The sequence below is a fragment of the Anolis carolinensis genome, chromosome 6, assembly GCF_035594765.1.
Source record: "Anolis carolinensis isolate JA03-04 chromosome 6, rAnoCar3.1.pri, whole genome shotgun sequence".
NCBI lineage: Eukaryota > Metazoa > Chordata > Lepidosauria > Squamata > Dactyloidae > Anolis > Anolis carolinensis.
In genome coordinates, this window is record NC_085846.1 from 113336483 (window position 1) to 113357255 (window position 20773).

The 20773-nt window shown below is 42.7% G+C and overlaps 1 long non-coding RNA gene across 1 annotated transcript; it reads right to left on the bottom strand.

Moving 5' to 3' along the window:
* Window positions 1–9121: 9121 nt before the first annotated feature.
* Window positions 9122–20527, bottom strand: LOC134292443 (uncharacterized). The gene is made up of 2 exons (XR_009999693.1): window positions 20462–20527; window positions 9122–9998 (listed from the first exon to the last, which is right to left on the bottom strand). It is a non-coding gene; the product is annotated as an uncharacterized LOC134292443 (long non-coding RNA).
* Window positions 20528–20773: the final 246 nt, after the last annotated feature.

Below are 20773 nucleotides of genomic sequence, written 5' to 3' on the forward strand. Positions count from 1 at the left end.
AATTTCTTGTTACTACCAATATTTCCATGTACAACACTCTATGGTACGTACATTTACCGATCCTGCGTGCTCTGGTGTTCTGTTTGGTGGGCATGCTTCCAAACAAAAACTTTGCTAGGTCTTACTTTCGGGGGGAGGCCTTATATTTAGCAATTCAGCAATACCTCTACTAGGTCTTATTTTCTGAGGATGTCTTATTTTAGGGGAAACAGGGTAGCAGGCATCTTCAGAGGTTGTGAAGTCTTTGGAAACTAGGCAAGTAAGGTTTATGTATCTGTGGGATGTCCAGGCTGGGAGAAAAAACTCTTGTATGATTGAGGAAAGTGTGATTGTTGCAATTGGCCAACTTGATTAGCATTGAATGGCCTTGCAGATTCAAAGCTTAGCTGCTTCCCTAAGGGAATCCTTTGTTAGGAGGTGTTAGCTGGCACTGATTGTTTACTGTCAGGAATTCCCCTGTTTTCTGAAGTCTTAGATGTAAACAGTTCAAACAAAATAATGTTTGAGGGATTGGACTAAAATTAATGGTTCAAAAGAAGGGGAAAAGCCCAGATGGTATATTGATATATTGAATGACCTGTAATTGGGAAACTGTGCTTTCCTGAACTGTTTTGATAAGCATCTAAATTGATGGTACCATGGGAGGATAAAAGGGGAACGGAAAGGAAGGAGAGCGTGGCAAAAAGGATTTTGGGAAGGTGTGAAATGTCCTTGGAAATCCTATAAAACCCCAACCTAGCTGCATCCCAGAGTGGCACCTCCTTTTCATGCTGCCCACAGATCTCTATTTTGCAAATTAAAGTCTGTTGTATGAAAAAAATGTTGTATCTTTCATCTCCTCGCCTCTGAACCTCATTACAGAAACTGGCTTCAGAGGTTTAAAACGGGGAAGGCCTCTTCAGAGATTCCACATAAACATTATGAAGAACTTCCTGGTTGTAAGAGCTGTTCAACAATGGAATATGCTACTGCCTTTTCAACAGAGGCTGGATGGCCATCTGTCAGGAGGGCTTGGATGGTATCTTCCTGCATTACAGAATTGGGTTGGACTGGATGACCTTTGGGGTCTCTCCCCATTCTAGGATTCTATTATTCTAACTCAGAAGGGGGACTGGGCAGTATCGTGCCCCTTTCCTGGCAATCTGGGACAAGACTATTTTGTGGGAAATTTGTCCATTGGCTTTTGGGAAACCCTTGTTATCCTTCTTAATTAACACTTCTTCTAAAACAAAACAAAAAGTTGGAATAGTCAGTTTTGAGGGGAAGAAATCCCGGAATTCCTCAGCTAACATGACCACAAAATAAGCTCCATTTATTTCACCAGGGACCTGCCCTTCTGCAATGTGATGCTGGCTATGAAATGTCGTCCATCCGTGACTGGTGGAAGGCCATGCCAGAATGACCTAGTTATTTTCTCTCTTGAGTTATTTTTGAGCAGCAAAAGAGTGTTACAGATGGATCAACTTAATAAAAAAGAGCTGCTGTTAATAACAGGATTTCTTGGTGTTCTCTCAAACCAGCTTGACAGCCCATAATAACAACATTTGTCTTCTCTTTCCTTCAATGTAAAGCCCTCTGCAGTTGTTCAGTGGTGGAATATGCTGCATGGGAGTCTGGTGGATCCTTCTTTGGTGGTTTTTAAACAGAGGCAGGTTGTCCATCTGTCAGGAAGGTTTTGATGATGTATTCTTGCATGGCATAGCATTGGACTGCATTGTCCTGTTTTGTCTTTCAAGAATAGCCTTAAAACAATGTGGTAAGTAAATGAAAACTGCTTTACTTCAGCAAAACATAAAGAATAGCCCACTCAGCAGTATAATGCAAAAGAAAGCAAAGTCTTAGGGCAAACACAGTGCTGAAGTCTTTGATCAATTTCCAAATAAAGTAGCAGTCTTACTTCAGACAAAGAAACAGCAATAAATCCTTAGGAGCAGTTTCCCAGATGCAGACTCGAAGCAGGCACAAGGGGAGCGAAAGCTTAGGCTTTAGAGTCAGTTTGTTACCAGCAAAAGCTGACTGCACCTGCTTCTGATTTATAGCCCTGAGTTCCCCCACAGCAGCTAGGGCAGTTCCTAATTACTCAGCTGCATTTCTGGCAGCTATTCTAGCTGAATGACTTCTCTGCTCTGTTTCCTTTTGCCTCTCCTGAAATGTGGGTACTTGCAAAATCTCATCCTCAGATTCCAACTCACCCTCAGATTCATGAACACTTCCCTGCCCCCTTTCCTCTTCTGAATGCATGACCCTTAGGGATCCTTCGAGCTCTGAGACACTATAATTCTACATCAGCCCCCATTAAAACACATCCTCTGGTTTCCAATGATGACCCCTGGAGCGGACTCCCTGCACTTTTATCAGTCTCAGTATGAACCCAGGAACTCAACTGCACCAAAAAGACAAGATTTTCCAGTACATAAGAAGATGTAAATGGGTGTCTGTGCATTCTCTATGTTGCTAGATAACAAACTCACAAAGACCCACAGAAGAGATTCTCCAGACATTCTCCCAGCCACCAGTTTAGCTGGCGAGAAGGAAAACAGCCTTGAAGTTGCCGGAGTTTAGACAGCCGGCTCTGTTTGGAGATCTATGCAGTTTGATCTCTGAGCAGGAGAGTGGAACGGCTTAATGATCCCAGTGCAAAAATAGAGCTGCCGTGCTTCAAAGTTTCATTATTTATAATGCGCTCCCATTTCTCATATCCCTAGCTAAATTAGTGATGACTAGCCTGTTTCTGAGCACAGCGAAAAGCGAAGGCTGGTGCCAACCTTTACAGGTTTGGGATCCAGGTATGATCTGCTTGCTCCAGTTCCAACCAGTGCCATCCCCAGGGGTGGTGTCACCTCTTCCTATACCACAACATACCACAATATTGTAACCAAAATGCCAGAAAATTGGACAAAATTGGGGACCTTAAAGGAAAACAAGCAGACACCGAAACAACAGGCAAATCCTCCATGCAGTGACACCTGGAAATATTCACAAAGAAGTCAAAATCTCTGCACTCCTCTCTGGCTCAAATTTTGCTTCCACAAAAGGAATCCAGATCAACTTTACACCCCTTTTCTCCCCTACAATGGCCGCCACAAACTTTCATGTCAGTGGGGTGTGAATGAATTATCCAAGGTGCTGAACTTCCATGCCAAAATCGGTTGGATAATGCCTTTCAGGTCTATCCAGCTCTAAAGTCATGCTGGACCAATAGCAAATTAATCAAAAGTAAACTACAAATCATGGCGTCTTCAAGCTTGGGCTGATCAGAAAGCCAGGCAGGGTCAATCTAATACTGGTCACAAACAAATCACGGAAGATAAATGAACCCACTGGGCTAGAAAATATTGGCTGTTCAGGAAAATGATAAAGTTTTCCACAAAGCTTCCCCTATGGGAAGCAATGGATTTTAGCAACACCATTAATGCAGCGGTGGACTGAATCCAGTTTCATGGGTCAAGCGTTCCCTTCCTTCTTCTTCACTTCACTTCACTTTATTTCTTAATTAGTCGCTCTCCACCAGAGTGCTCTGAGCGACTTACAATTTAAAATATCATTCCACAATATAAAACATTCAACATAAAAACATTCAACAGTGACTATTTGGCAAATCAGATCTGATTTACTTAAATGCATAACCAAACAGCCAAGTCTTGAGCGCTTTTACAAAAGGTTGCAACTTCGACATTGCTCTAACATATGGAGGCAATGAGTTCCACAGAATTGGAGCATAGGTTGAAAAGGGCCCAGTACGTATAAGAGATTTTCCTGGGAGGATCGAGGTGACCACTGATGAAAAAAAGGAATGAGGCGGTCCCTAAGATATAATGGTCCTTGGCCATTTTGAGCTCTTCCTAAGTTTTCCATCGTAGCATCTCAAACCAAGGGATGGTCTCAGATTTTATCCTGGAAGAGCCAGGGCCTTGGATCGACTGAGAGACCTCTTAATAATGCTACCTTAGCTCCAGGAGAGAATCAATAAATGAAAGCAAGAAAATATGGAGCCATATTTGTCCTAAAAATTAGGGTGAACTTCCTGATGGTAAGAAGAGATGTTCAACAGTGGAATGGAGCCTCAGATGGCACAATGGGTTAGACCCTTGCGGTGGCAGGACAGTTCAAATCTGTGGAGAGCAAGTGAGCTCCCTCTGTCAGCTCCAGCTCCCCATGCAGGGACATGAGAAAAGCCTCTCACAAGGATGGTAAAACATCTGGACATCCCCTGGGCAACGTCCTTGTAGACAGCCAATTCTCTCACACGAGAAGCGACTTGTAGTTTCAGACATGAACAAACAAAACAAAACAAAGAAATAAGTTGCCTGGGGGCCTGGCGGAATCTCCTTCTCTGGAGGTTTTTAAGCAGATGGCCATCCATCAGGGGTGCTTGGATTGTGTTGTGCTTGGCAGAAAGGGGTTGGACTGAATAGCCCTTGTGGTCTCTTCCAGCTCTACGATTATAACAAACACATTTCCCTCTGGCAAAATGGTTTGTAGATTATCTTTCACTTTCTTCTGGGGTGGATGGCTACAGTGAAATGACTTGAGTCATGGTGACATACTCTCCAACTTTCCCAATTTTGTAGGGAAAATTCCAGTTTAATCCTCTGACATCCCATCAGTGCTTTCAAAATGTCCAGGTTTCTCTTCCCCCTTCACTCCGTTGTTCTCAGCTTACTTCAGTTGTGGCAAACTCCAGTTCAGGAAAAAAAAACCTCTCAAAGCTCTAGAACAGGCATGGGCAAACTTTGGCCCTCCAGGTGTTTTGGACTTCAACTCCCACAATTCCTAACAGCCTACAAACTGTTAGGAATTGTGGAAGCTGAAGTCCAAAACACCTGGAGGGCCAAAGTTTGCCAGTGCCTGATCTAGAAGCTTTTTACAAGGCTGATCACCATACAAGAATATGTTGTAAGGTCTCAGAGATGAATCACCACACAATACATTTAAAGATAAAGCCATTCAAATATTCCGTGGGCTTCAAACTCATTGGTCAGTAAATAAAACCAGTACTCTTCCTTTCTCCTTATCAAACTACAACTCCTCGAATCCCATAGCATACAGCCATGGCAGTTAGAGTGATGCCAAACCACATTACTTCTACAGTGTAGATGTATCTTATGCCATGACTGAAGTTGCTTTCCACAAAATTGGCTTACATGCTGTTTGAAAGGCAGTTTACATATGGCAAGATGAACTGAAATGGTTCACACTCCAAGATCTTTTTGAACGCTCTGATTTATCGTCTGCTGTGCCCTACTGGAGCCTGATAGGCTTATCCAGTTTTGCAGGCTCTTTATGATCCCTATCAATTAATCTAGAAATGACAGCTTTCCTCTCCCTAAATATCAGCTTGTGGTTCTTTCTTGTTTTGCTCCATCTGAGCGTAGGCTTAATTGTCCGGAACACGTTGCTTTGGAGCTGCTGTTGTTTCTGGACCTTATCACACGAGGTAGTTAAGTTGCAATGACATCAAAGGTGAAGCGTCCCAGCATGACACCGATGCATCTACACTGTAGGATTACTGCAGTTTGGCACCACTTTAATTGCCATGGCTGAATGCAATGAAAGTATTGGAGCTGTACTTTGGCGAGCCACCAGCACTCTTTGGAAGAAAGGACTAAAGTTCTTGCAGAATTACAACTGGTTTGCCATTCGCTTCACTATGGCATAACAACAGCCAGGTTACAATTTTCCAGCCACAAGGAAACAAACCCAACAGCGGGGCTTAAATGCGTGCTGCTATCATACAAGCAGATCTTGAAATAACTCATTCTTTTAAAGCAAAACCTGGCAGCCTCAAGGAATGTGTATTCAGCTGTGTTTTGCTACGGGACATTTTTGCAACATTCCCAGCCTTTTCCTCTATCATAATAAAGTCAATGTTTGTGTGTTATTTTTTATATATTCCAGGAAGAAAGGAACCAAACAATTCTACATTATTATAAATCTGGACATGTGAGTGACAGGTGGGACCTTTTTAAAAAATCACTTGTAGCTTCAGAGTCCAGCTGATTCCTGCCTGGGGGAATCCTTTGTTAGGAGGTGTTAGCTGGCCCTAATTGTTTCATGTCTGGAATTTTCTGAGTGTTGTTCTTTATTTACTGTCCTGATTTTAGAGGTTTTTTTTAATACTGGTAGCCAGATTTTGGTTTTTTTTTATGGTTTCCTCCTTTCTGTTGAAATTGTCCACCTGTTTGTGGATTTCAATGGCTTCTCTGTGTAGTCTGACATGGTGGTTGTTCAAGTTGTGGTTGTTAGAGGTTCCAGACATTAAACAATCAGGGACAGCTAACACCTCCCAACAAAGAATTCCTGCAGGCAGGAAGCAGCCGGACTTTGAAGCTACAAGGCCATTCAACACTAATCAAGCTGACCAATTGCAACACTCACACTTACCTCCAACAGACAAGAGTTCTTTCTCCCATCCTAGACATTCCACAGATAGATATAAACCCCACTTGCCTAGTTTCCAACAGACCTCACAACCTCTGAGGATGCCTGCCATAGATGTGGGTGAAATATCAGGAGGGAATGCTTCTGGAACATGGCCATACCGCCCAGAAAACTCAAAGTAACCCACTGGAGTGGATTTGCTGCCCATCTGTCAGCCACTACTAGGCTTAGCTCATGAACCCCCATAACTTCTCTATTATTCTTTGAAGAAAAAAAGTGATCTGAATTCTTAATCCTGTGTAAATCCTAGAAATCATTAAACCAATCTGCCTGTGTTTTCTTTCACCATTTATTCTGCTTCCATCGTCCCGGGAGCTCCCATCAGTTCTTTTGATACTTGGATCATTAAACCGTGACAATAGCAAAGGAAATATCAGCCGTGGCTTGGGATTGCAGGATTGTGGACTTACTTGGGTGCATTTTGAATCGATACCCACCAGCAGCAGCCGAGAACCAGGCCAAAGGAAATGGATTTCATGGGAGAAATGAGAAATCCTTGCTCTGTTGTGCAGCAATACATTTGAAGCTTCTACACTGAATTTTTGAAGAAATGGTAAAAGACAACAACAATGGATTGCGCACAAATCTGTAGTGCAAATAATACAAAAGGGATGTCAACCGATCAAGGACTCTTTACGACAGTCACCGTCCCATCAGGCTGGCAGTCAAACAGCAGGGGAGAAGCATTTGACGGGGAAATAGACTCTTCCATGCATGGATGGTGCTTCGCCGCTCTCATTCGGAGGATTGCTTTCGCATACTGATCTGCAGTGAAAGAGGTCACTTTCAAAACCTGAACGCAGAAGAAAAGACCTTTGAGTGATGACAGGCCAACCAAGGCCACCTAAACCACATCTACATTGACCGTTTGACACAGTTTCAAGGCAGCTGGAACTTGAGAGTGTAGTATTTCGGAGTACATTGGTTGAATGGGATCCATCCATTTGCATGCGTGTAACTAAAAAGATTAGATAGTCAATAGTGAGGGCATCTGCCTGCAGTAACCAGGCCTCAACCACTTGCAAATCAGGCTTGCTAATTGCACCCTTCGCCTTGGTTAATAGACATTGGTTCTTCTCCCAGCCTGAACATTCCACAGGTATATATATACTCCACTTGCTTTACCACCATCACATCCTCTGAAGATGCCAGCCACAGATGCAGGTGAAACATCAGGAACAAATGCTGCTAGAACATGGTCATATAGCGTGGAAACCACACTGCACTCCATTAGGAGTTGTTCTTTAACAAAGTCTTTTGCCTTCTCCACTGGAATGTTGGTGCTTCACCAAACTACAGATCCTGAAATACCATAGTATAGAACCATGGCAGTTGAAGTGCGGCCAAACTGTATTAATTCTGCAGTACAGATGCACCTTGGATGATAAACTACTCAAATGCACTTTGATGTTTTTGCATGTACTTACTCTAAAGGTGCTTTAATAGCTGGAGCTCCTGCCAAAGTGAACTCCTGCTGTTCCAAATGAAGAGCCTGAACGCATTCCAAGAGCTGCAGAGAGTGTTTTCTACAAACTATTAAGAAATGACAGGCATGTCTAAGGTAAACAGAGAATTCAACATTTTTCTATTCATTCCTCAGCAAGAGTCACATGGATTGAAACACATGCGGAGTAGAATATGGTTCCCTGTGTTCTTGTAATCCATTTTATAAAAGGCATGCCAGGATAGAAGAAGCAGCAATCATAGCATTCAAAATTGGCTTTAGGTCCAAGGTAGGATTTTAGAGCTACATCTGTGGGTGCATCTATACTGTTGAATGAATTCAGATTTACTACAGTTTAATTGCTACCGGTATGTCTCCATGCTATGAAATCCTGGGATTTGTAGTTTAGGAGGTACATCATTCTTTGGCAGAGAAGCCTAAAGTTCTTGTAAAACTACAACTCCAAAGAATTGGTGCGATGCTGGTTGAAAGAAAGCATTAGCTCGAGAAGGAGCCCATATAATGCAATCGTGCCAAACGATTCATGAAGCACTTCTGAAAATGAATCCTTTGGGAAGGAAATTAGAAGGCTGAGTAAATTGCATCAAGCCTGGTTCAAGTGCAGTTTCAGATTGCCTCCCCCAACTTCTAAATCCAGTTTATTTTGAGCTTGGCAGAAACAAAACCACATTACAAATGTGGGGTCATTTTCCGACGCAGACACCTGAGTGCGTTGTAGCAATACATTGCTCAAATCCAGCAAAATGGGACTGTCTGGGAGGCTGGGAGGACCCGGTTTGAGGTGGCCGGAACAGAAGGAGGGTGGCAGCCAGCAGAGTGAAAGGAAGAGTAGGCGAGGTGCGATGCTCGTAAATGCGTTATTAAAAGGGTTCCACATCCTGCAACAAGAAATAAATAGGAAGAAAGGCAGGCCGGGCAGGCATGGAATATCCTGTGGAAATCAATGGCTAATCTGTCCCTACGTTTGAAGGAGAGGCCTTCGAGGGATTTTGGAGAGATCGGGTCTCCACCCTTATCGTTCCTCCATAATCGCTATGAGTTTGGTTCAGAAACACACCAAAGCATCATTTTATAGTGCACTTAAATTCAGTGGACAGAACATAATAGCACGGAGAAGCAATATGAAACATGGACTATTTTGCTCTAAAAACAACCACCTTGGAACTGTCACGCCCGTGGCAACGGAGCACCAAGAACCAGACGCAGAGGCCAATATCTATCTAATATCTTTATTAAGTAAATATATAAAAGTAATAAAAACAAGTGTAGAATATAGTTCAGAAGCTGACCTATCAAATGAGGTCAAATAAAGTCCAAAAATGTATTGCCCAATAATTGATATTAGAGTTCAAAGTTTTATATCCAATAACCGAAACACACACTATTGCCAGGCAAAAGTGTGGGGAAAATGTCCAGAGTCTTTGAAGTCCAAGGTAGCTTGAGAACAAGGCTGGAAACAAACTTGAATCATTAAACAAGGTCCGTGACTAGGAACAAGGCGAAACGGAGATTCTAAGAACAAGGTCCGTGGCTAAAATCAAGGCTAGACAAATCTTGAATACTTGATCCGGGAAGCAAGGAACTGGGGTTGCGGACTTTGCGAAGTCCACACAAGGCTGGAAACACGAAGTTGCTTCTGAAGCTGCTCAGTTGACTCCGCAACAATTCTAACGTGCCAGGCACCTATATTGGGGTCTCGTTTTCCCGCCAAACAGGTGTTCAGCATCCTCTTTCCCTAGAGAACAGGGAACGAAACCTAACTTTGCAGATGTGAGACTCTCTGGATTTTCCCAGGGGAAACATGGCTAATCAGTGTCTTGTTTGGCAGCAATTCTTAAACTCCTGCGAACCCGCTCTTTAACTCCCCTGTCTGCAGTAAAGGAATGTCTCCTAGCGAAGGGAGGTGAGAGCTGTTCAAGGTCGGTTTTAATTGGCTTTTGGGCAAGAACATCAACATCAGGCATCTTGAAAGAGTCCGGCTGTTGTTGATCCGGAGAAAACCCCATGTTTTCATCCTCATCTGCCACAGTGACACTAGGAACGGGACTACAAGGCCCATGAGGCATCACAGGAACATTCCTTATCCAGAGTTCTGAAATCCAGAATACACTAAAATTCAAAATTGTCCACATAGCTGACTGAGAGTGCATTCACATTGTAGAATTAATGCAGTTTCGCACCACACGTAATGCCATGGCTCAATGCTATGGAATTCTGGGAATTGAAGTTTACAACATCTACTATAGGAGCCGCAGTGGCACAATGGGTTAAACCTTTGTGCCAGCTGAACTGCTGACCTGAAAGTTGGGTTGCTGACCTGAAGGGTGCTGGTTTGATTTCGTGAGATGGGGTGAGCTCCCGTTTGTCAGCTCTAGCTTGCGGGAACATGAGAGAAGTCTTCCAGCAGGCTGGTAACACATCTGGGCATCCCCTGGGCAATGTCTCTGTAGACGGCCAGTTCTCTCACACCAGAAGTGACTCGCAGTATGTTCTCAAGTTGCTTCTAACATGAAAAAAAAATCTACTCTGTTACATAAAGAGTGCTGGCGCCTCACCAAAAAATATACTTCCCAATATTCCTTAGCATCGAACCATGAAAGTTAAAGTGGTGCCAAAGTCCATTATCTCTACATGAGCATACTTTCATAATGGATGCCATGCAACAGGCAGGGCAGCAGAGCATAGAAGCTGCATCTACCGTGTAGAATGAATCTAGTTTTTGACACCACTTTAACTACTGTGGCTCAATGATATGAGATACTGGGAGATACAATTTTGCAAGGTGTTTAGCCTTCTCTGCGAAAGAGAGCTGGTGCAGCTACATATCCTAGGATTCCATAGCATTAAGCCATTGCAGTTAAAGTGGTGACAAATTTCTACAACTCTGGAGACCAGTGTACGAATCCCTGCTTGGCCATGTAAACCCTCTTGGTGACTTTTGGCACATTGGGCGGAAAAATCACTCAAAGGGTCTAAAGTTGCCAGAATAAAAACTGAAAAAGGCTCCTCCACCTCTAATGGTTGCACAGGAGCAGGAATTTCAGCAGGTGTTGCTTGTAACACAACCACGTAATAGTCCACACCTGTAGAAATCCTACGCAACTGAATGGTGAGTCCACAGCTAAGTAAATGCCATTGATTCAGCCAACCTGGTCTTGTTAGGTCTAACAACAGATACAGTTGTCGTTCTCTTTTTATCTTGCCTTTCTCTTCATGAATGAGATACTAGACTGCTGATGTGATTTTTTTGATGTGATTTTATTATGTTTTATTGATCTGTTTTCATTTTATTTTGATGTGTTTTATTACAATGACTGTAACCACTTGGGCTTGTCCCCATGTAAGCCACCCCGAGTCCCTTCGGGGAGATGGAGGTGGGGTATAAAAATAAAGTTGTTGTTGTTGTTATTATGCTGACAACTAAATGGCACATATGAAGCTAAAACACCAGGTGAATAAGAATTACTTTTTGCATAAGTGAAACACAAGGTAGTACTTCCTTATGGAAAATGGACATCCCATTTTCAGTGAGTTTGGTTACCCAAAGCTTACCTGAATAATGAAAAAGAGTATGGTCTAGTTGCTAAGCATTGGACTGTGATGCTGGAGACCAAGGTTTGAATCCCTGATCTGACATGGAAACTCATTGGGTGACATTGGGCAAATCTCACTCTCTCTGCCTTGGAGGAAAGCAAGGGCAAACCTCTTCTGAACAAATACTGACAGGAAAACCATGTCTTGGTTTGCTTTTGGGTTTGCCATTGGAAATTATTTAAAGGTAAACAGCAGCAGCAACAACAACAGTGTATGGATGGGTGGCCCTGTAAAGCTTCCCAAGGTCCTGTTGTCTTCCACAGTTTCCTATCTGATATACACAGAGATCAGAAGACAAATACCTCTAAACATACACCCACCAGACCCAGATATTTTGGACAAGAATGCTGTGCCTAATTCACCCCACTTCTAATGCTGAGATTTTCCTCTTTATTTTTTTCCATGTTGTGCCCACCCAGCTCAAACAACCTAAACAAATAGGTCCCTGATGCGCAGTTCATAAATCACATTGGTATTCATTTATCTTCTCGGCTACAAAGACAGCAGTAAATTGTGTAGTGCCTAAGGAGAAAATTGAAGAGAGAAAGGAAAAGTACTTGGGAATATACAAGAATATTAGATATCAATTTTGCAGCAGACTGCAGGGTATGAGTAGGGCAGAAGCAAATGAGATATAGTTTGCAGGAAGCATGGATAGTTGGATACAACGGCCAGTTAATGTTTGCTTGAAGTTACCAAATTGCGGGTGCATCTATACTGTAGAATTGGTGCAGTTTGGCATGCTTAACTCTCATGGCTCAATATTGCAGAAACTTGGGATTTGTAGTTTGTTCTCTACTGCCATAGTCAAATGGCCTTTTGAGATTTATAAGGAATTTGAAAATGACCTTTAAGTGAGAATGAATGTGTGTGTGACTGCAGAGCTCACACAGTGATCCTTGATCTAAGAAAAAGCTTTATAACTTCAGCAAAGTTTGATAAAAGCATATTAAATTTTGGCTTTCAGAATTTATTATAATCTAATACTGTGATTTAAGACATCCAAAGGGCAAGCTTTGGAAAGCTCCAGTCCACATACCTTTGGAAAAGATGATTCATTTTTGCAGGTACCAGAGTACTGTAACACAAGGACGGCTTTTAGGACTGTCTTTCTGGTAGAAAACAAAGATGAAAATCAGTTGCAATTTGGTGAGGAACCAGTAGTCTTTGGGAAGGAAGGTAAAAGACCTTGTAAAACTACAATTCCAAGAATTCCATAGCCTTGAGCCACGCCAGTTCAGGTGGTGTCAAACTGCATTCATACTCCAGTATTAATGTAACCTGAGTGCAAAATACGTCTATGGACTTAGCACCCACTGAAGAAAGATGACAACTGTGAAGTCTTGGCTCTGCCTTTTCCTCTCTTTTGCTTGAGTTCCCTCTGTTTATAGGTTTTCCCAATAGTGTAGATACCTCACTTTGTATTAGTTTTGGGTGGAGCACAGATCCCGCTAGAGGCCAGTGTTAGTTGGTCTCTTCCATTTGCCTGTATAGAGCTCTCTTGCTAGACTCCTCCTTTTTTCTGCAGTAGAGCTACAGAGACTTGAGGCCTGATCATTGTCTGGTAACCCTAGGCTCAGGCAATCCAAACCAGGCATCCTTAGCACCTGCATTCAGCAGTATTCATATACCACTAGCCTCAGAGACAACAGAAGCTTTTGGTCTGCCCAAGTTTCACAAAGTAGAAGATCGAGACAGCTTACAAGTACCAGTGTGTAAATCATCGCTTTGCATCAGAGGCAAATGACTTTCAAGGACTCCAGAGAGATGACTGCAACCAGCAAAATCTCCTTTTGTAATGTATTGTTTTAAGCTATTTTAGAATACTTTCTGATGGAGTTAACCCTTTATTCATCTTGTTTTCAGTAAACTCATTTTGGTTATCTTTTGACATTGCTAAAGGGCCTCTGTAGGTTAAAGGTCTTGATCTTAACAGAAGGTATACAGATAGCCCCCGAGTAAAGCCAAATACTATAGTTTCTCCCAAAGGCTTGGGCGTGCCATCATAACAACAAAGGAGGAAAGCAGGAAGAAAGGAGAATAACTGGGACTTTTAAAAAGAGGTTGAAAAAGTGGGACAGATAATGACAAATTGGGACAGTCACTAACAAATATGTATTTATCTCAGTTTTAATCTGTGGAATGTTAGATGATATGTTAATTACATTACAGGGGTTAATGTCACCTTGTAACATCACCTGGCCATCTCTTCTGGCATCATGTCCTTATGTTGGCACTGAAATCTCAGAACATGAGATAGTCTTAACCTGGAAACTTTAATACTGGTGTATACACAAAGTAATTTGGTGATCAAAAGGGTTGTTTCTGGAGAGGTTTGATTCATTTCTGTATTGTCATTTGAGGTTCAGGCCCAAGACCCTTCCCAAATTAGTGTCACACATATATTTTTTTTGCCTTTCACAATGATTTCTGCTTGGCTGCTGATAATGGCCCTGCGCTTATTTATAGAAAGTTGAGTCATGCATATATATTACCACCGACAGTTAAATCCAAACTGTTTCAAAGGTGCCGCAGCCAAGAGCCATTACCGTGGCTCGATCTTTTAAATTAATTTTAATATGATCTGCAGAGTGTTCATTAATAAAAAGAAAGAAAAATCAAGAATCCTGATCAATACTAATTTGGATTTTCTTACATTAAAGAGTTTGGAGAGTTTAAGTTCATTGTGATGCATACGGACTTGGAAAGCAGGCAGCATCTGGGTTAAACTGAGCTTAACATAACACATTTTAGGGCAAGGAGAATTAAGGGAATATAGAATAGACGTAGGGATACATGTCTGGAAGAATTTCATTTGTAATTAATGTACTCTTGCAATAACTAAGGCATAATGAAGTTACATTTTGTTGTGAGATACAAAGCCAGAAGGGGATAAGGGCTTGAACTTTGGGCTGATGGCTCTGGAGACCAAGGTTTGCATCCCTGTTCAGCCATGACTAAATAACCTTGTGCTATTTACTCTCAGCCTCAGAAAAAGGAAAAATCAAACCCTAAACATCAGCATCCTTCCTCCTAATCTTCCACTAGACCAGCATTTCTCAATCTGGGGGTCTGGACCCCTTGGGGGGGGGGTCACAAGGGGGATGTCACCAAAGACCATCAGAAAACACATATTTCTAATGGTCTTTGAAACCCCTTTGATTGTAGGTGAACTATAAATCCCAACAAGTACAACTCTCAAATGTCAAGTTTATTTTCCCCAAACTCCATCAATGTTCAAATTTGGGCATATTGAGTATTCATGCCAAGTCTGGTCCAGATCCATTATTGCTTAGAGTCCAAAGTGCTCTCTGGATGTAGGTGAACTACAACTCCAAGGTTGTTTAGTCATGGCTGAATAGGGATGACCACCAAACCCTTCCAGTATTTTCTGTTGGGCATAGGAGTTTAATTCTATCGTTACTGAAGTTCAGAATTCTCTTTGATGGTAGGTTAACTATAAATCCCAGCAATTAAACTCCCAAATGACAAAATCAACCCCCCCCCCCCACGCCCACCAGTATTCAGATTTGGGAGTATTGGGTATTTGTGCCAGATTTGGTCCAGTGAATGAAAATACATCCTGGATACCAGATATTTTCATTACATAACAGTAGGAAAATGACACTTATGAAGTAGCAACAAAATTTTATGGTTAGGGGTCATCACAACATGAGGAACTGTATTAAAAGGTTGTGGCATTAGGAAGGTTGAGAACCACTGCACTAGACTCAGCAAAGGGTGATGGGTGCTGCATTATAATCTCAGTCCAGGTTTCAGTCTGAATCTTAAGGAAGCTATCCATAATTCTGAACAGTGTCAGCTTGGGAAAGGCAACCTAAAAACTCCAAATCCTGCATTTCTGAAGGTGCCAATAACAAAATATGTACCCGGGTGCAATGGGGAGACCCCAGCTTATCATTCAGTGATTTCTTTTCGAAAAAGCATCTATTTATCTATCTCTCACTGCCTCTTCTCTCTCTCTGAGGACAAGGCAGTGGCAGTTGCAATAAAAGGAGGACCTTTTATTTTCTTGTGATCTTATGCAGAATGTAGCTGGCCACGTCTCTTCTTCACTCCTTCTGAGGCCAGTGTGTTTTCAGACATTTAGGTCCAGATGATCTGAAGGACCCCATCCCCATCCATGAGCCTGCCTATGCCTTGAGATCTTCTGGGAAGATCCTCTTCTGTATCCCTCCATTCTCACAAGTACATCTGGTATGAACATGGGCATTCTCTGGCTCCCCCAAGGTGCTGGAGGTACCTTGTTAGATAAACTAGACAGGTGTTCTCTTTGCTATACTTTCATAGGCAGGTGAAGACTTTGTATTTGGGCAAGATGATGTATGCTATTTTGTATGCCATCTGTTCTCCCCCTGAGGCTGTGTTTACATTTGGCACATCTGTCTGCTCAGCTGCTCATAAAGATGAAATTACAGTGGTAGGCAATGGCTCCCATATTAACAAGAGTGGAGTATCTGCTCCAGATTTCACTCTGAACTTATAGTTTGTAAGGCTCCAGAACTTTTTGGCAGAGAAGGCTAAAAGCCTTGTAAAACTACATCTCCTACGATTCTATAGCATTCAGCCATGGCAATTAAAGTGATGTCAAAATGCACTCATTCTACAGTGTAGATGCACCCCTTGACATGACAGGAATTGTGATGATGCTTTTGCAGTGTGATATGACCCATGCAGCTGCGAGTCCTGTGGAATATGCTCCTCGCTCATTTGGGGTGCATATTGGTAAAAAGCACCAGTTCTTCCTGAAAGGCAGTTTTATGAGAAGCAGTATCTCCTTGTCATAACCTCATCCATTTGTTATTGTAGTGCTATTCTTGTTGGTATCTAATCTATGTGTGTTGGAAGGGAACCATGGTGCCCTGCACAAGAAATTGAGGGTGCTTCTAGACCATACCCCAATTTTCCCTCTTTAAAACACAAAAGGCATGCCCAAAAGGAACAACCATAAGTTTCTATCTCCTTCTTTCCATTGAGTCAATTGTTCATCCTTACCTATCAATTCAACAGAGTAAATATCGTAAAGGCACCAGATTCTCACGGATCTTGGAAATTAAGCTGGGTCAGTTTGGACAGTACTTGGATGAAAGACCACCAATGCATACCTACTGTATTTTGGAGGAAGGAACTGGCAAAACCACCCTTGAGTATTCCTTGCCTAAGAAAACCCTATGAAATTCATGGGATGCAGTAAGTCAATAGGCGACTTGAAGGGCACAAGCACACATATAGAGGATCTGTTGCATCTGCAAAAGGGATGTCTTTGGCATCTCGAGAGCAACTTCTCCTCTGCGGCACCCGAGCGTGGAAACACTGGCACACATTGTGGATTTTGTCGAGGCGGGAAGAGAGAAGTCGAGAAAGGGAGGATTTAATAAAAACTCAGCCAGATGGAATATTAAACACCATAGAGGCCTCATTGCAGGGCAAAGAAGGGTTTATACAATGTGGGGGCGGAAAAAAGAGGAATTCTGACATTGCCAGAGAAAAGGAAGCTTTCCTGCCCTCTAGCGGGACCGACTGCCTGCTTCACATCGACAGTTACATAACCTCTCTGGGTGGGAACTTATTTTTTTTTAATGCAAATCAACTGAGCGCATCACAAACCCAAAATAATTCCCCTGCCTTCTGGAGACGTCAAAGTCTCCTCCTCCTTAAACTTATTTTTCCAGCTGTTTTAACTGTTTGGAAAAAGGCAGTGGAATAATAAGTCCTACTCTTCCAAAAGCTGGGACAGCCGTGTTTTCGAAACCCTTTCAAATGTTTTTACTTCACATAGCTTGAAGAGGTAAACCTATATAAACTGGGATGATGCAGCTGATTCTGGAATCGAGTACCTCCTGATAGCTGCGAGTTCGATTCTGACATGACATAACGATTCTTTGGATCTCAGAGGGTGCATCTACATTGTAGATTTAATGCTGCTTGGAACCATTTTAATTGCAATGGCTTAAAGCTATGGAATCCTGTGACCTGTGGTTTTGCAAGGTCTTTAGATTTCTCTGCCAAAGAGTGCTGGTATTTATCATGTCAGAAGTGAATGGAGAGTACAGTTGCAATGCATTTAAAAATACAAGCAAAGTTAAAAACTTGGCATTATACTAAATGTTCTTTGACCAGAAGCTGGCCACATGGAGTGCCTCTGGTGTCACTATAAGGAGGTCCTCCATTGTGCATGTGGCAGGGCTCAGGCTGCATTGTAATAGGTGGTCTGTGGTTTGCTCTTCTCCACATTCGCATTTCGTGGACTCCACTTTGTGGCTTCATTTCTTAAGGTTGGCTCTACATCTCATGGTGCCAGAGTGCAGTCTGTTCAGCGCCTTCCAGGTTGCCCAGTCTTCTGTGTGCCCAGGAGGGAGTGTCTCATTCAGTATCATCCATGGCTTGAGGTTCCGGGTTTTAGCCTGCCACTTTTGGACTCTTGCTTGCTGAGGTGTTCCTGGGAGTATCTCTGTGGATCTTAGGAAGCTGTTTCTTGATTTAAGGCATTGGCTTGCTGGCTGATATCCAAACAGAGGATGGGCCAGAGATGTCAATGCCTTGGTCCTTTAATTGCTCCATGCAGATGTCGGGTGGTGCAATACTGGCTAAACAGTATAATTTCTCCAGTGGTGTGGGGTATAGACATCCTGTGATAATGTGGCATGTCTCATTAAGAGCCACATCCACTGTTTTAATGTGGTGGGATGTATTCCACACTGGGCATGTGTATTCTGCAGCAGAGTAGCAAAGCGCAAGGGTACATGTCTTCACTGTGTCTGGTTGTGATCCCCAGAAGTGAATTTCAGAGTGCTGGTGCCTCAGATAAAGTAGAAATACTTGGATCTCATAGCAGTGAGTCATGGCAGTTAAAGTGGTTTCAAACTGCATTCACTCGCTGTCTACATTTTGCTGTTGATTAGAAAGTCAATGGACAAGGAAAAGTGATTGGGAAAGGCTATTTGTTTAATGGGTAAAAAAGATTATTCACAATCTGATCTGTATTAGGCAAAGGTGAACTGCACTGTATGGGTCAGCACCAGGCATGGGCAAACTTGGGCCCTCCAGGGGTTTTGGATTCCAACTCCAAAATACCTGGAGGGCCCAAGTTTGCCCAAGCCTAATCTGGACACTAGACTGCTATGAATGTGGCCTAGAATTGCATTGGCTCTTTTAGTAGCAGCATCACACTTTTGACTCACCCTCAACTTGCAGCTTACTCAAGACTCTCTTTCTTGGGGACTGTTTCCTTTCTCAAGTGGCCGCTATGACACACCAGCAATCAATGTGGATGTTGACAGGACTTGTCCCGCATTTTAATACATATTTTCCCATGCTTTTATGATAGAATCAATTAGGAAAATGACATTGATAACTCAGGGACATAACCACTTCATCACATTCATTAAATACTACTGAGACACTAGCTTAAGAAATGGTAACCTACTGTGTTCATCACATGACGTAGGCTTCAAGTGTAGGGTAGAGATATCTTGGGGTTAAAAAAGCGTTGCAAAGGGTTATATTTTCAGGTGCTTTCTAAGCTGGTTGGTAAGTGACTTTTTGCAAATTATCTGGGTAGAGATGGGCAAAATGGTCAGTTCTGTCATGTGATGGTATTTGTGGTTCTCAACTTTAAAATGATATGGTTATGCAATTTATGGGAAGAGCCAAAATGCCCCTTTGAGAAAAAGTCCATTTGGCCAAGAGCAGGAAAATCGCATTCAAAGAAGGAGCCTCCACCACACAGAGTTCCACTGCTGAGCAGCTCTCACAGTGAGGAAGTTCTTCCGAATGTTCTCTTTTCCTTTTGAAGCTGTTATTCTGCATCCTAGTTTCCAGAGCAGCAGAAAACAAATGTGTTCCCTCCTCCCTATGACTTCCCCTCACATCTTCATACATGGCCCTCATCATGTCTCTTCTCAGCCTTCTCTTCTGTAGGCTAAACATGCCCAGCTCTTTAAGCCACTCCTCACTGGGCTTGTTCTCCAGACCCTTGATCATTTTAGTTGCCCTCTTCTGGACACATTACAGTTTGTCAACATCTCCCTTAAATTGCGGTGCCCAGAATTGGACACAGTGTGATTCCAGGTGTGGTCTGACCACTGCAGAATGGAGAGGTAGAGTGACTTCCCTGGATCTAGACACTAGACTCCCATTTATGCCGGCCAAAATCCCATTGGCTTTTTTAGCTGCCGCATTACATTGTTGGCTCATGTTTACCTTCCTCCCCAGGAGGACTCCAAGAACTTTTTCACACGTCCTGCTGTTGAGCTAGGCATCGTCCCCTATTCTGTATCTTTGCATTTCATTTTTTTCTGCCTAAGTGGAATATCTTGCATTTGTCCCTGTTGAACTTCATTGTGTTAGTTTTGGCCAATCATCTGTCTAATCTGTTAAGATCGTTTTGGATTCTGCTCCTGTCTTCTGGAATATTGGCTCTCCCTCCCAATTTAGTGTCATCTGCAAACTTGATGATCATGCTTTCTAATCCTTCATCTAAGTCAGGAATAAAGATGTTGAACAGAACCGGGCCCAGGACGGAACCCTGCTGATGGCACTCCACTCATCACTTCTTTAAGCATTGGTGATCACCCATTGGGTTCATTCGCTTAACCAAATACAGATCCACCTAACTGTGTTTTTGCCCTTGGTTTGCTTGCTTCTTTTTGTGTTGTGTGTGTCTTGTGTTACCTCCCTCAGGTGCCTCCTTTTCTCCTCCTCCTCTGGGCCATCTAGTCCAACCCCCTTTCTTTCTGCCATGTAGCAAAAGCACAATTAAAGCACTCCTGACAGTTGGCCATCCTGCCTCTGAATAATAATAGTAATATAATAATAACTTTATTCTTATATCCCGCCCCATCTCCCCAAAGGGACTTGGGCCGGCTTACATGGGGACCAAGCCCAGTGGAACAAAATTAAATGTATGCACATTGCAAAGCATAATAATAAAGTCCTTACTTTGAAAGTAGTTGTTGTGCTCCAGAAACTCCAGAGACTCTACAAGAGGCATGGGCAAACTTGGGCCCTCCCTCCAGGTGTTTTGGACTTCAACTCCCACAATTCCTAACAGCCTATCGGCTGTTAGGAATTGTGGGAGTTGTAGTCCAAAATACCTGGAGGGAGGGCCCAAGTTTGCCCTTGCCTGCTATCGTGTTATTATTATTAGCCTTCCTTTTTGTTCAAGCCTCCAGCGCCCCACAGCGGCAGAGTGTAGGAAATGAAGGGATTTGATTGGTGGGGAGGACTCAACACTGGCGATTTGATTGGTTG